The sequence below is a fragment of the Rhinolophus sinicus genome, linkage group LG01 (genome assembly GCF_036562045.2).
Source record: "Rhinolophus sinicus isolate RSC01 linkage group LG01, ASM3656204v1, whole genome shotgun sequence".
NCBI classification, from domain to species: Eukaryota; Metazoa; Chordata; class Mammalia; order Chiroptera; family Rhinolophidae; genus Rhinolophus; species Rhinolophus sinicus.
In genome coordinates, this window is record NC_133751.1 from 173587057 (window position 1) to 173605186 (window position 18130).

The following is an 18130-nucleotide window of genomic DNA, read 5'->3' on the forward strand; positions in this document are numbered from 1 at the left end:
CTCAGTTACTTACTGTCTCTACTAGCAGATAGAAATACCTATGTGAATAGAAGGGATATTTGCCAAGAATGTTGTAAAAGTTGAATGATTATACAAAGTCAAACAAAAAAAAAAGTGAAACAAAACTCATGTCAATTTCTTATGAAATTTATCCTTTCAGGCATTTGCCTAAATTGTTGAGCTAATTTAAATAAATTAATAATCTAAGCAGTATTATAATTTTGCTTACCTTTATTTAAATATGTAAGTTAAGGTTAGGTTTACTTAAGAATGTTAAATTATGAAAGTAGTGTTTATTGGGTAATAATATGGAAGGAAATATATTATATGGCAAAATTTATTTATGATTTCTCACATGACTTTTATCCATACCTTTAAAACATTTAGGGTATCCTATTCTGAAATTATTTACATTTTGTAAATTCCAAAATAATTATAAAATTGCTGTGATTCCTGAAAGCTTTATGGAAGTTGTTGTTCACTACAAATCTTGAATAGACTTAAAATAAGAAAATAGAACAAAACGTAATTTTATAGAAAATTATAGTTTATAATATGAGAAAGTATATTCTAAAAATCTTTCAAGACATCTAAAGAGCATGATAAACTTAAGTAAGCTAAATAATATACAATTATTTTGTTTTTTAATAACTTCATTTTGTAAGCAATTTAATGTTTAAATACTGATATTTATGATAAAATATATTTGAAGTATTTAAGGATGTAATGTATCAAATGAAACTCAACACGGATAGAATCAATGGCATATTTTGGCAAAAGTCAAAATTGAATGAGACAAAGAAGTGTAGAAATCCTGTTTGGGAAAACAGGGTAGAGGAAATTATAATAAAAACAATTTAATGTATGTTCTTTTTTTTTGTTTTTTTGTTTGTTTGCTTGTGTTACTCTACAGATACAGGACAGACGTTGCCTTGCACACAAGATTGATTTGGAATGATGTCACACATGCACCAGGAAGGTATGAAGTAATCTGTTACACTCATAATGAGGATTTTCTGAGGAGAGAGGGTCAGTGTCCCAAGCAAGTCTGAAAAATAGCCTGGGAGAGCAGGACGGAGATGCTGGCTTGGGTTTTATTGTGCTTACATTATGAGGTGGAGGTGTGGGTTTCCATACTGGCCAGGGTTGAATGGTTTGAACTTTCTGTCAATGCAGAGCAAAGGAGCATGAAGTTTTCTTAATGGGTTGCTCAGAGATGGGGCAAAAGGGTGGTGTTTTAAACTTATTAGCAAACATCAGATATAGAGTCAAACTTATTAAAATCCACCTTTGATATTAGACTGATGAGTTAAATGGGACATGTTTAATTAGATTGAATTTGAGCTTTTAAATAAGTCATTCTACTATTCTATGAGACCTGTAGCCTGAAACTGGTAAGGGAGGTGAATGTTCTGTTGAGAGCCCAGCATTGTGTAACTTGTGAAGTAAAATCAGTGTCTTGGTCACCATCAGTATTGTTTGGAACTTGAAAGGGAATCAGAAATGTCTTACTGGGTCCTTTAAATATGCAGACATTTGAGACCTTGATTTATATTGTGGTCTCTGTGAGGTAAAAAGGTCCAGAGTTCTTTACCTCTGAGTGGATAAGATTAGGTAAGGAATTGGTCTCCTCTCAATGGTTCATTTGACTCCACTAGTTTTCTGATGAAAAATCACTTTCTTAGAGGGTTTACCCATGACAGCCCTATCCAAAAAAAGCACTCCTTATCTTATCACTTTTTAATATCTCCTATTTTTCCTTCTTTATTGCACCTATCACTACCTGACATTATATTGTACATATATTAAATTATTTGATTTTATCAAAACAGTAAGCTCCATGAACCATAGAATTTTATTTTGACACTTTCATATTCTTGTCTTAAATAATAGGGCCCAGAGCTTAATTAATGCCATTTGTTAATAAAACAGTTAGGGATGGATGGGCCTAATTCAATTTGAGCAATGAGAGAAGTGAATCTTGCAGGGGATTTCAGGGAATGAAACCATGAGAAATGATCCTCTTTCTAATTAGACATCAACAGGTAAGTGTATTAACTGTCGTTGGAAGCTATCTTATGAGAAATATCCTCAAACTTACTGGGCTCTAGTCAGACCAATACGATAATACAAAGGAACCAGTTTTCTTATGTCATTATTGAGCCTGTGGGTCAGTTCAAAGGCCTGCCCTTCAACAGAAATGCGCTAACTATATTTCCTTTCAGTAGCTGAAATCACCCTTATAGACAACAGTACTATCTGAGTACAACATAGAAAAAATAGTGTTATAAGAAACGATAATTAAGGTACAAATTACTTTACCAACTTGCATATCTTATACAAATATGAAGGTATTTATTTATATGTTAAGGGACTTTACAACAGAACAGAGAGCTACAAGTATAGGAAATTATAGCATATTCATAACTTTAAAACTTTGCATTACTTGATTCTCCTATAAGCATACTCATTCTTTATATCATCTGCAATGTGTTTTGTTGGTGAGAAAAATGTGTTTAAATATTGTTTTTCCATAGTTAATATTATTGTTTCATTATATCTAATATACTTTATAGAGATCCATTATGTAGCTCCAGCTTTCATTTATTTTATTTTAAACGTGCATACTTTTGGCTCTATAAATTGAATTTAAATTAATTAAATTAAATTAACTATTACATACAGAGTTGGCTAGTCATTGACTATTCCTCTTCTCATAGGTTACATTTCTAATTTGTTCTTTCATTTCATCTGTTCCACCATGACCATTAATGTCACCACTTATAGTATCCTCTTTGTTATTCTACATAAAGCCCGAACCAACTTTCATCTGTTCTATTACCTGGGCCCCTACAGTGGTTACATAAATAACATAAAATGTAAATCTGGCAATATTAAGACTTAGAACTTTTCAAGGCTCTCCAGTGACATCTTGTATATTATATACAGCTTTCAACTATTTGGTTCCTGATGTGTTTATTATTTCCCTCTACCTTTCATTGTCTTGCTCTGGCTTGTCAAATCATTGTGCATAGCTGCACTATTTCCTCTCCTCTCTACTGATTCGTACAAATGACTTTCTTTACCTTACATTCTCTCTTTGAATGGTTAATCATTCTTTGTTCCCTCTCTCTTAAGCCCACCCTGGGTTGGGGGCTTCATGCGTGTACTCATATGACTGCCCTGTATACACCCCTCCTGTCATGTTTGGATAATATTCAATAGAATCTGTACCTTTTGAGCTTACTGATTATTGCTTTATTTTTCTTCTCATGACCAATGCCTAGTACTATAGTAAGCAAATATGTAATACTTCACAAATATATTTAAAGTGTGACTGGATAAACATTGAATGACAGAAATAATCTTTTTAGTAGTCTTTATGTCACATATATATCAAGAAGCATAAAATGCATTTGAATTATACTTATATAACTTTTCCTCAGCATTGTCCTTTTTTACCTTAGGTATTATATTACTGGCAAGAAAGACTGGTCAATGATTGTGTTCATTTAATAAGACCTTAACACATATTTTAGAGATTGCCTAAAAATATATGTTGACATTGTTTGTTTTTCATCTATAAATTAGAATGAATAAGTTCAGTTGCATAATTCCAGCCTAGGAGATATTTATATATGGATTATAGGTTGACAAAATGTCATAAATCTGCCTGGTTCAGCCCTACCCTCAAATAAAGACATAAACTTTAAAGTTGATTTAAAAGTAATCTACATATATGACTGATTAAATATATAAAGTAGAACACCAAATGTTTACTCTTTAATCCATGTATGGAGCAGGTACTATACAATTCTGTCCAGGGTGTGTGTGTGTGTGTGTGTGTGTGTGTGTGTGTATGCGTATGTATTTATAGTCCTTCTTCTTCCACGTGTAGTTATTATTCTGCTCTCAGGTGAAACACAGATGGGAACATGGCAAAAAACAAAAATTATGTTTGCCCATTAATCCACAGGAGAAAGGTCTGAGAAATATTAAGGAGTTTGAGGAAATAAATGTGGGAGAGAAGAAAAGAGAAAATAAAAGGAAAGGGGAAAATTAAGATGAGCATCCAGCTGTTGTAGGAAAGGTCTTTTGTTGGAACACTAAGCAATTGGCATTTTATTTTTAGGACCTCCTGTGTGTGCAATACCAGTTCCCAATGACACCATCTGAAAAGGCATACTATTTTTAAAGGATTGAGGAGATGTATTTTATTCTTTTACAAGTGACTCAATAAAGCTTTTTTGTTTTCAGTTATTTAAATAAGCCAGAGACTTTGGAACTATTCTACCTGCAAATCACATTCAATAACCCCTTGAAACTCATACACACCATTGTTGCTCTGCTAAGATAAATCAAGTGCCTTGAGTTGATTAAAGATCCTTTTTAGAGGTGGCTTTCAGGTACTTAGTTATGCATAAAAGACAAAATTTTATCTATTCAAAAAGTTGAGTATTTTTATGAAGTCATTCAATTTTCAAAATTCTTAGTATATGAAAGGCTATAAGAATCTTGTTAAGAACACTATGCCAGTAATTCTAATTGCCAGAAAAAAATCTGGTAATAGACTTGGCTTAATTCTATACAAGGCATTGTACTTTGGCATTTTTTTATAAAATATTTCTACCTAAAACAGATATCTGAGTATTCAAGCATGAAAATAGTTCAGAAGACATCAACTAGAGTAATTTCATGATTAATAAACACAAAAGAGCCTTCTTCTTGTGTGATATGCATCTAGAGAGAGGCACGTGATCAGAAATTTAAAACTGGTAATGGAGATGGAGAGGTCAGAACGGTGTTCCACCTTGAAGTTAGAATCACAATAGATATTTACTTTCGGAGACACAGAATTCTGTTAGGAATAGGTTCAAGAAGCAAGATGAATAGAACTTGAAATAAAGCTGCAAAATAGTCTTCAACAAGTGAGAAAATATCCTAAGGGATAATAATTCTACATAATAAATGTTACTTATGAAAGAATATTAGTATTATATTTACATTAATTTTGCTTAATATGATTAATATGAGAAAAAATGCCATTTAATACCAATTTTAATACTAAAACAAATGATTGAAATTCTTAAGTAATATGATATTTGTTACTTCCTTAGCTCCTGAGGCTTTAGAGTCAACACGTTGAAACTTTTAATAACTTTGATGTTTGTATTCTATCATACCTCTGAGAAGCTAACAAGTACCTGTAACCCTCTGCACACTTTGAAATGTCAGATCACTGAGTCGTTCATCTTTTTTATTCATTTTCTTTTTCCTGCTAAATTACAGCATTTCTCTTGGAAATTTGCTAGGTGATAGGTAAACTATAGGTGTCTTTAAGGTTCTTGCTGGAATCACCTCCAAATTGACAAATTCTTTCAAGAGTCTCTTGTTGCCAGTATCTAATATAACCACCGCACCTCTTACCCTCCACCCCTATTCACATTGTATTTACTTCTGCGTTGTGGTTCCTCACTGCAGAGGATGTGCAACTTTTGGAGTCTCTCAACCTCTTTCCACTCCCTCCCTGTATTTTGGGTTTTACCATCTAAATGCAGAAACCAGAAAATTCCCTTTACCAGACTACTCTAAGAAGTTCAGGTTTAGCCAATCAGAGACATTTGTCTGAACTTTGATTCAGGGAGCACAAGGTGAGGAGCAAGCCGTTTGCAGGGGCATCTGTCTTCTGGCCAGTGCAGTGCCAGAGCAGAGATGTATGCTCCTTCTAGTGCAGCACTGGGAGGATTTCTCGTGTTCTCTTCCAAGCTGTATCATTTAGTTAGAGCAGCCCCTGAGAGGTATGTGGCTGATGTTACTGAAGAAGCAACTTCAGGATCTCTCTCGATCTGTTAGAATTTATTTTCTGATTATGGAAATAAGAAATGTGATAGAAAACTTAGCGATGCTCATTAGTAGTTTCCTCTCTGAAATAATGTTCAGACCTGAAAGAATCTTCTCATTGCTAGTTGATCCCCCTTTTCCAGGAAAAAATATTGACTCAGGGGTAAAGCTTTATTATGTTATTTGAAGACGTGTGTAATGAACCTTCCCAAACAGTGTCCTAAAAATGACCCATATAATTGCAGAAAAATTACATGGATTTACATTATTTATCAAAATCAGGATGTTAGATAAGATACTTGTTTAAATTTTATATGGTGAATTCCTCTATAGATATAAAACTGTAAAGATAAAGGTTGATAAGGGAAGATGTTTGTGACACAGACATGAACTGAGTTTAGATAAGCACATTTCCTCATAAAATGAGAATTGTCTACAATATGTTAAAAAATATAGACTATTCCTATATTTTAATGTTTAAGAATGTTTGAATGATAAGTGGAGCTAATATAGATATATGTGAGTTTGACATTAAACCAATGTCTGGTTAATAAGATAAAGCTTATTAAAATATAAATTGCAGACTGACTAATACCAATGACATAATAATTAAAATAAACATTTGCCATACTAAATTTTTGTGTTATGCATCATTGGAGTAATTCAATGTGAAAAGGAAATTTAATTCAGTGTATCAGAATAGCTAAACAAAACAAAGTATAATATGCTATAGTAACTCATCTTATTTTGCATACTTTCTTTCATATCATTAGTTCTTATTAATATCCCACCCTCATTTATTCTTCTTTATGATCTTGTTTTCATAATACATTTTTTAAGTATGTGGATAGGACTGTGGTCCTTTTAGTTTAGGGTGCTTTTCCCCCAATTCTTCGTTATCATTATAACACATCTGGTAGTGATTTCCAGATGGTATAATATAAATGTTTACCAACATTTACCAACAATGGTGCACGTGGTGTCTTTATGCTCATAATAACTTATTTTATTTACAAATTATTCTGTACATGTAAAAATCTATGCATTGATTTGTATGTCAATTAAACACATTTCATAGACACATGCCACTTTAGCATACTAAAGAGCATACTGCTATCTTCTCTTTAAAATAAACAAAGTATATTAGCATTCATACTCTTACCAGAAAATAATAACAATATATTGGTCCTTCAATAGATGAAACACGGCAAATAGAAGGAGTACGGGATTTATAATAAGTGTTTTTTTTGTTTTGTTTTGTTTTGTAATGGGTTTATTTCTTGATGATTAAATATTATTTTATGGTTTATCTTAGTTAAATGTGTTTGATATTCATAATTTATGTATCTCAATCCACTTCTATAAACTTATGTACCTCATAGTATAGTGATAGGCAACATCTTTTATTGAGGAATCAATATGCTTGAAGCAATTCTATGCTTGAAGGTGAAATTTGTGAATAACTGAAGAAAATATAACTCCTATTCTTCAGTAATATAAAAGAATTTGATGATACACATCACACAAACTGAACTAAGAAGCACGTCTTTTGAAACAGTGAATGAGTTAAAATTAATCTAGTAAAGATAATTCATACATATTTAAAATTTAGTGTTAATTTTAAAAAGATTAAATAAAATAATTGATCCACACAATACTCTCTTTTGCTTCCCATGCAAATGTATAGATGTATGACTAAATAAAAGACCAGAAAAATCTAAATTTGGAGATGCTAGTTGCAGCTTTAAACAGTATTTTTAACAAATAACATTTACATATCTGCTTTAGTAGTCTAACACTATATGGTGAAAATATATCAAGGTTTCGTTTGATGTCAGTCCTTCCACAAACAATGCATTTTGTTGACAGCTGCTGTAGCCTTAAGAACAATTTTGTTTCTTTCATTTTTTGAGATATGCTTTTTTTATACTTGAATTTATTGGGGTTAGTAAAACTACATAGGTTTCTATAATACATTATCTATATATTTCACTGAGCCTTCTGTTAACCCATTCATATTATCAATGGGAAAATGGCAACAACAGTTAAACTATTTATTACTTTAGTAGTAGGAAAACAAACAGTGATGACAATTGGAAGCTCAGAATGCAGATGGATTGCAGATTGTTATAAGAAGAATTAGCTCATTTTTAAGACCTAGACATAGTTTTTTCAATGTTTGTCTTTATATGTTCAGTAAGCACTGTATCTTTCCTGCTTTTATCTTTTGCATTTTCATTGTTCTTGTCTCTCCATCCTCCTTTTTCATTTCAATTATCTTTCTCCTTTTAATGTTTTTATTATTAAACTTCATTTTTCTCTCTCCCTTACTGCATTATATAGAAAAGTATAGGTTCTTACAGTTATTTTTTTATTAAGCAACACAAAATTATACACTAATTTTCTCTATGGGCTTATGATTTTCATCTTCAGTATCCTTCCATTGTAATAAGTCCTCTAAAAATGCCCAATTCATAATATATAAAATCATATATGTAGCTTTTCATTTTTTTGGTAAGAAAGATAAATTAGATATTAATATCAGGGCTTTCTGAAATAATTGTCATTGTCTTATAAGACTTATATCAAGCGTAAATTTTTCTCAAAATTACTTTACCTGCATGATTCTGGGTTAAATTTCCAGTGAGGGAAATGTGTATAATTTTTGAAAGGTGAAAAATGAGAAATGCCATTATTTTTTGGAGGCATACACAATCTAGACATAGGTAAACATTAAATTAATAACGGCCTGCTGATGACAGTGGGACAAACTGAGGTAAATGGTGGATGCTCCTCAAAGTTGCTTTAGAATTGTAGCAAACATTTAAATTTGCCAGCAGTAACAAAAATCAACATCATGTATCCTCTGGTATGCTGCACTGAGAAGAATGAAACATTGCTTTGGTGGTATTCTTGCCCAAAATGCATAACCTCAGTATAATTATGAGTAAATGGCAGGCAGATATAAATTTAGGGATACTCTGTCAGTGCTCTGTAAAACTTGCAATGTCTTAAAGACAAAACAAAACACAAAACCTGAAGATATGTAAAATGTAGAGGGCACTGAGGAGTCATAACGATAGTAATGTCTGGTGAAATCCTATGTTGGACTCTACTCCAGAGAAAAACGTTAGTGAGAAAACTGGTACAATTTAAGATCTGTAGATCAATTAATAGTATTATATTGATGTTTATTTTCTCATTTTAATAACAGTACAATGGTTATAGAGCATGTAATTAATGTTAGTGGAATCTGGGTAAAGGAACCCTGTACTATTTTGTACTGTACTTGCAACTTTTCTGTAAGTTTAAACTTATTTCAAGATGTTTAAAAAAATACAACAACTTTCTGGCTTTTGAGAATTTTCTTTTTCAATGTATTAAACTTAGGGCTTCACTGTTGGATTTCCTAATGCTTGCTCCTCTGGCTCTGCCGAGTCTTATAAGATCCTAAGACAGATATTAAACCTTTGCTACCTTTAATACTTAGAGAAGCTTCTATGTTGCTGAATAACCAGTGAATTATACAGTTTGGATATCAAAAATAGTTATAGGGAAGCAGGATGGGAATTTATCAAACATTATAATATTAAAGATGGGAATCACATTGTTTCTCTGATTTAATTTGAGTGTTTGAGATTATATTAATATTCTAAGGATTAAAAAGGAACACATTATTTATTCAATGATTAGAAACTTAGAAGAGTGAAACTGAGATGATATTAAAAATAGACGAAACTGAAAATCACAGGTCTCTAATCAAATCAATGTAATCAATCATCTAAACATTAATCTCTAATGTCTTGTTGCAGGTGTTTGCTGCTGCTATGATTTAAAAACTATGATTGAGTATTAATTTTAACAAATAATTACTGGAGAATGCAATGCATAACTTTTTCTAAAAGAAAAAAATCATAGTAACACAATAAAGTATTGTTTCTCTAGAAATCACTGGCAATGAAACTCACTGAAAATCTCATTAACTATGTAAATACAATTTTAGAAAGACTTTGGTAATTCTCTTATTTACTGAAAAGTGCATATCAATTTATGTAGCCAATGAGTACTGGACCTGCAGCAAGCTACTTAGTTCAACCCAATAAAATTAAATGTTACATGAAATCAATCTACTACCAACAACTACACTAGTTACTAGATAAATTAAAAAACAAAACAAACATTCACACAGACACTGGAGAGGTTGTTATGCATATATCTTCCTAATCCTGTGTTCTGTGATGTCATATGAAACATACCATGAAATCAGCAAACATTACAAATTAAATTTATTTTTTTATTATTTTAGAAAAAGAGTTATTAAACACTTGTATCAGCACAGGATTCAGTAAGGGCCAGCTTTGGAGACTAGCCATCATAAACACCTTTCATTTTACAGGAGTACTTTTTAAAATTAATTTTAAAAAAGGGCTTAAGAGTTTCCCTGGTTTATATTACACACTAACACATTATTAAGATATCATTTTTTGGTAATTTTGATGCTTATACTGTTTGAGGTTTATATTGAGATGTATTTTGCATTTGAAAATAATATACGGAATCTGACAATTAAGTTCACAAACTTGTTGCAATGATGCTGCTAACCTTTTTTTGATATCAGAGGGATTATTCATTATGAATTTGTACCAACTAAACAAACAGTTAACCAACGTTTACTATTTGGAAGCTGAAAAGGATGCGTGAAAAAGTTAGACGACCTGAACTTTTCACCAGCAATTCATGGCTCTTGAATCACGACAACGCACCAGCTCACCTGGCACTGTCTGTGAGGGAGATTTTAACCAGTAAACAAATAACTGTATTGGAACACCCTCTCTAGTCACCTGATCTGGCCCCCCATGACTTCTGAAAGGCTGACATTTTGATGACATTCAGTACATAAAAAGTAATACGACAATACTTCTGATAGCCATTCCAGAAAAAGAGTTCCAAAATTGCTTTGAAGGGTGAACTAGGTGCTGGTATCAGTGCATAGCTTCCCAAGGGGAGTACTTTGAAGATAACCATAGTGATATTCAGCAATGAGGTAAGTAGCATTTTTTTCTAGGATGAGATCGTGAACTTAATTGTCAGACCTTTGTATAATGTACTATAACTAATAGTTTACCCTGTTGCCTAATGAAATTAGATGATAGATGGTCATATACAATATGAGAATCTTTCACAGTTTTTCTAAAATCAGATTTTCTTTAGTCATTTACAAGCTGTTAAAATCCAAAAAGTATATTACTTTTCAGCAAATATATAAACAGTAACTAAGGGGTACCCCAAAATTCAAATTGGATAAATTTAATAAGCAGCTATATGAGAGAGAAAAATATCCTAATAGAATTTTCCAGTAACAGAAGTAAACTAAAGCTTTCTCCTTGCTTTCCTGTGTGTCATTTACATTAAACTCCTAATTATAATGAGATTAATTAATTAAACATAATGGAATCATGTTCCTATGGGCAATTAAAAAAAATTAGTAGTGGAGTTTGTGCATTGTTTCCTATTTGAAAACTGGAAAATGTCTTCCAAATATAAATGCTTTCTGAAAAAAATATAATTAAACAATTACACACAGATAATATATTATTTTCATGAATAGTGTATATAAGTGAGGTAGAAAGAAAACATTCTAACTCCACTTTACAGTAGGATTTGCTTCAAGACCCTTGTGTAAATTTATTTTGTATTTGATTTGAAGAAAGGGTAACATTATTTGTTCTCTCTGAGCAAGACTATTAGCATTCGTTCTGATTGTGATATTTTTCCATCTATTTGACTTAGTAAAGAGTTTCTTTAAGGTGAGTTGAATTTCATTTATCTTTATTCTTGCAATATCTGTATAAACTAAATATACATGACAAATTAGAACAAAGAAGAAAAGTTGATAATTTGGGGGTGAGGGAGGATATAGAATACCATATGACATAAATGACCTAGTAACATATAGACCAGAAACAAATTTGTTGAAGATACATACTATTGTTGGGCTTTTTATAGAGTTGGGCCTAATTAATTATTACAATAATCTTAATAGTTGATCATTATATATATTTTAAAACACAGGTATGCAGTCTTGAAAGTCAGTTAATGTGTTAAGACAAACAATTTGTAGGTAAAAGTTGGAAATTGGCCCTAGATTTTTCTAATTTAGTAGGTGTTGGATATTTTAAAACACCATTTCCTTTCAGTGTAAAATGTGCATTCATTGGTAATGTGGTGAAAAAGGAAAATGCTGTCTTTAACCTCAAAAATCTGAGTTCCTACTCTTATTAATTTTCAAAAATTAAGAGCTGAGGTAATTATGGGCATATTTAATATGCCTATACCTCAACTTTAATACATAGAAGACAAAGAACTAAATGACCTGTCTATATTACTTCTATATGGAAAGCTCCATGATTATTTCTATTATCCCATCTGTCCTTTATAAAATGACAGGAATTATTAATTTTTGCTGAAAAGATATTTGTTCTAAGTATATAAAGCATACACTACATAATTATAATCACTTTTGTTCGGTGGGCAACAGTGAAGTTAAAGCACACAAGCCATAATTATATAATATAAAAAACATTTATCTTTAGAAATATAGAGATTGAATTTCTAAAGAACTTTTTTTTTCTTACTTAAGGAGAATACTTACATTATTGTAGTAATTGTCCCATGACTGGGCTAATTTCTTGTTAGATAGAACATTGACAGATAATCAAAACTAGGAAATGGATGCTTCTAGGAATGGAAAAGACAAACAAACAAACAAACTATATATATTTTGTTTGTTTGTTTGTTTGTGTGTGTGTGTGTATATATATATATATATATATATATATATATATATATATATATATTCCTACAAAATAAAGGAAAATACATGATCTCTGCAAAAACAGTGGAAACCTGTGTTGTCCTAGAGGTTCTAGACAATGATAGATAAGAAAAATTGGTTTACTTTAGAAGTGAAAGGATTGACTTCTGATATTTGCGATGTGAACGATTAGGTAATTTGTACATAATAAGTAATTTTGGGATCTCAAAAATTAAAAACAATGTACTTTGCATATATAGGCAAAGATATTTAAAAAGCTAAGGAAACATTCATAAAACAAAAATGAAGTGGGAGCATGCATCCAAATTCGTAAGTGGTGTCTAAAGCCTGCATTTGGCCTAATGATATTTGCTGATTCTAGAAAATTGAGCCTTGAATCTAATATTTACTATTTGGCTTTGACAGAAAAGTTTGCAGACCTCTATTATGAATTATGTTCATCACCCCTAAAAAGTTTATCATGACCATTCTTATTAGTTTGTCCCTGATAAGCAACTACTGTCCTTATTCCTATCACTAAAGCATAGTTTCATGTAATTTTTTTTTTTTTTTTTTTTTTTTTTTTAGTATTACCCTGGTTTAACCTTATGTAATTCTATAGTACATACCTCTCTGTACCTAGTTTTTCCCTCTATTTTACATAGGTAAGTTTCCTCCATGTTGTTCTGTAGTTGTGACTGTTTGTTTACATTGCAATGTAGACTTCTACTGTATAAATAAAACCCAGTTTATTCTCTGTGATTGACTTTTCTATAATTTTCAGTTAGTGCTTGTTTCAGTAGCCTTGCTACATATCAAATCACCTCCAAAGTTAATGTTAGTGTTAAAAGTAACGTTTTACTTGATGATGATTCCTGGGATGGAGAAACATGTCAGGCTGGGCTCAGTGAGGATGGCTCGTATCTACTCCACTTTGTATTGGTTGATCTCACTTACATGTTTGCAGTCACAAACAGGTCAGGTGGCCATTGGCTTATGCCAATGCCTTCACTCACTGTCTGACAGTCGCCTAGGGCTATGGGAGCAATTGGGGATTATGTATCTCTTCATCCAGCAAGGTAGCCTGAGCTTCTTTACCTGGCAACTGGGTTCCAACAGCAGCTCCAATGAGAATACATTTTACATGATTCTACTTATATCTTATTTGTTACTAGTGTATTAACTAATTAAGTTACATGACCAAGTCTGAATTCAAGGGATGGAGAGGTAGTTTTCACATCTTGGTGGAGTCACATTGCAAAAGGTCACAGGAAGAATTTGGTCACCACTTTTCCAATCTTTTCCAGTCCACCATCTGGCCAAAGTTATTTACATTATTTCCACATACAGGAAACACTTCCCCTCGCCCAAGAACCCACAACATTTCTCCTAATTCCATTATCAAGCATGAAATAACTGATGATTTAATTCTCATCAGATATTGATATCCAGGAAGTTCCTCAGGTTGTTTCTTGGTGAGGAGTTGCTTGATCAAAAAATCTGTGAACTAAAATGTCAGGGCATAATTTTACCTCTGTTTTACTTGATGTTTGCTGGTCACTGTCATATGTTGCAGTGAGTTGGTGGGGCAGCTAGGGATTGTCTGCTTCTGCTGACTGAACTGTACATGTCTGCAATTGGCTAGTGAAACAGTGGCAACTGGGCTCTATGTATCATCATCCACTTGGGTGTAAGCAAACTATCATGGTTAAGAACCATCTACATGTTTGTAATGATCAGTATTTCAAATGCTTCTTCATTAAAATCACATGAAAGCCCAGGTTCAAGAAATGGAGGGGGAGACTGCATTCATTCAAAGATGTAGCAAATATTTATCTATATTGTTATTCTTAATATATGTTTGCATCCATTTCAGTTTCAAAACTCTTGTGACCATTCTTAGAATTATATTTGATGTCAGTATCAAATATAATCACTTCACTTCAATAGGTCCAAGATTGAAAAGTTATACTTCAGCTACAATGCAATTCTTCATAATGACAAAGATTTTTTGCTTGACCTAACTTTAGTCAGGCTCCTGAAACTTTTAGACCCATCTAAAATCCACTTTTAGCAAGAAACTTATTTAGTAAGTCAGTTTAACCAAGGCCCCTACCCAGAATATCTGATCACGCGTGATATCTGACACTCATCCTCCACCAACACCCTTGTGATATCTGACAACCTGTCTTCAGCAAGAATTCTGTTAGGTTGTTTTAGCTAGAATCCCCCTTACACCTGATCTTTCTTCTGTATAATTTTCTATCCACTGACCCTCACCTGCTCCATGACTATAAATTCCCACATGCACATTTAGTTTTTGAACTTGCGCCCAATCTCTCTCCCCCATTGTAAAATCTCATTGCAGTGGTCCCTGTACCTAACATGATGGTCAGACTAAAGTTTCCCTTACATTTGTTTTGTTTTCCCCACTAATTAAGTTACTAATTATCCTCTAAAACTTTGTTCAAACTAATAACACACTCTAGAAAGTTATCAGATCATGTCCTTTCTTTTTGCTTACCTTCTTAAAAATATTTTTACAATAGCTAAAATTAATTTAAAATCAACATTAAAATATATGACAAGAGCAAAAACAGAGAAACTGGCACCCTGGAGATGATGTATAGTTGAGATTTAAGTAGTTTTAAGAGTCAGAAATAACACTCTAATTTCATGTTATTTATCATCGAGGCACTTATTTGAAGCACTGTCAAAATAAATAGATTTGAATTTTCTAAATACTTTAATTATCACTCAGTGAATAAAAACAGTCTATAAAAAATCAGTACAACTCTTTTTTCTTTTTCTTTTTAATTGGACCATGCCACTTTTTGATTCTTCAATTCAATAGATACAATAACTCATAATTTGTTAGCACAATTTTCCTCAAGGCAGTCAGTATTAATAGCAAATAAGAGCAAATAAATTAAGAGCAAATAAATAAATACAAATGCCTTAATTTATGACTTTACTGAACTCTGTGGGTATACTTTTTAAATTTTTACTTCTGTTATATTTTAAAATTATAAAGTTTGCTGCAACTTTTCAACCATTTCTTAACTGTCCTTCAAATAGAATGTGAACACAGGTTATACATTCCCAGGGCACGCAACTGAATTTTTATTTTTATTTTATTTTATTTTATTATCATTCAAAAAGGATACAGAACAATGATGTTCAAAATTAAAATGTTTCTATAGGCTGCTATTTCTTTGCAGGCTTCTGGGAAGAGACAGAATTTGTATTTGCTTCAAGATATCTAGACAATTATTAGGATAAGTGCTGTAATAATCACAGTAAAAAGGCTTCCTATTACAGTAAGCCACAACAAAATCGCAATGTATTAACACAAGAACAATTTAGTTCTGTTCATACAAAATGCAGTGTAGATATTTCTTGTAGGCAGGATTTCCACAAGAAGCGATTCCGAGATACTGGAAACTTCTATTATATCTATGATTACTTTCTTTACTAGTGGTCAATAAGGACTCCACAAAAGGAAAGAAAGGGGAAGAAAATGCACATATAAGAAATTTTTTTAAGGACAGTTCAGGAAGTGTTTTACATTACTTTTAAATTTTCTATTGGCTAGAACTAGTCACTTGGACATATCTAGAGAAGGAAAAAAACAAAAAATGGAATGTAGTCTTAACTTCTATTGCTTCACAAACCTGGCCTGGAACCTCCCAGGTGAAGTCTGAAACCAGCTTCCTTATTGGGAGGACAGGGAGAAACCCCCAAAAAAGGCTGACCACCCAAGATTTGTAGGTGGCAGGTTTAATAAGCAAGTTAATTTACATACAAGACTTGTCCTGGGTGGCCTTGAGATGAGTAGTTTTCTTCTCCCACGTGCTAAATCTTAAAAATTTATATACAGGCCTTAACTGGGTTTAGGCACATAAATAAGGATCCTTAACTGGGTCAATTCATGTACCCCATACAGATACTCTCATCCCCACGTTACTGTTTCAGGGCTGTGTCCTTGAGCACCTTCTAGTGCAGGCCAGGGGAGTACACTTTCTAAGTTCAAGGGGGGAGTGGGGAGCCTCCAACTGCACAACTGCCAGGTTCCAGCTCCAGTTGTCTTCTTTGATGACCTTCTCCAGCAACCTTATGCTTTGTTGAGGCATGAAATGTTCTGGTAAAGCTATATCATTGTCTCTGCTGCAGTTATTAAAATTGTAAATATATATATGAATGTGTATATACACACACGCACACATATATACTTGTATATGAATATGTATAAGCAATTCAATATAACATGATTTGGAACTAATATACAACTTTTATTTTAAGCAGCGTCTTCTGTCCTATTTCTCATTTTTAGAAGCAAACTCTATTTGTTCCTATTGAACCAGTTGTTGGTATTCCAGTTTTGAATTAACAGAGATATATATAGCAGATTTTTTTATGTCACTTTAAAAACAAATTAAAATAAATATATGTGTGTGTATTCTGACGTAGTGCATGACAGTTATATTTATTTGTTTAGAAGAAGAGCACCACTTAGAAGTAATTAGCTCTCTAAAAGGAATATTAATTTAAATAGTTTGGCTCTTTCATACACAACTTTCATTAACTTTTCCCCTTATAAATTTCATCTATTTTATGTAATGTCTCTGCCCTTCATTGTACCATTGGTATTTTCTCATGCATTATAAGCATACTGAAGATAATATCTTTGGCTTAACATAATACTTACTTACATTTTTTGCACTTAAATGTTTGGTTAATAGATTTGTAGGTAAAAGCTGTTTGTGCAGACAAGTGCCTGATAATATTGAATTTATATTTATGGTATGCCTGGATAGGGTTTTGGATAAGCAAAAGAAAACAATCCAGCTATTCCAGCAAGGATTTAATATAGAGAATTGAGTACTTTAAATCCTTGGCAGACAAAATCTAATAGAAGTACTAGTACAGTCTAAGGATACTGAAGTATAGAGTACGTGTGGATAAAAGTGTTTTATTACACAGAGCAAGATCCCGCTACCAAGATCTATATAAAACAGAAATGCAAAGAGTAGAGTAGCCAAAAGCAAACTGAGCCATTTTTCTGATAGTTTTTGTATGTACTGGGTTCCAAACTTCAAGTTTTGTCAAAGGTATAAGCTATTCCAGAAGCCTATAAAAATTGTCTTTTCTACTCTATTGCAATGACGTACCTGTGTGTTTTTTTTTTCATAATTCAGTTGAGAGTCACTTTTCTGTCACCAAGAAAATTCATGTTGTATTTTAAAAAAGTAAAACAGTAAGCAAGAAAAATCAGCCCAACATTGGGCTCTACCAATTAAATTGCAAATATTCAGTTATATCTATCATCTCCATAATTATGGCACTCAGTGTGATGATTCAAATTCTGTTGTGAACTTCACTAAATCTGGCATCCCAAGATCAATCACTGAATTCTGCTCTATGGATACAGCAAAAGAGATAAGTCACTCGGTATTACCTTCCTAACACAGACTT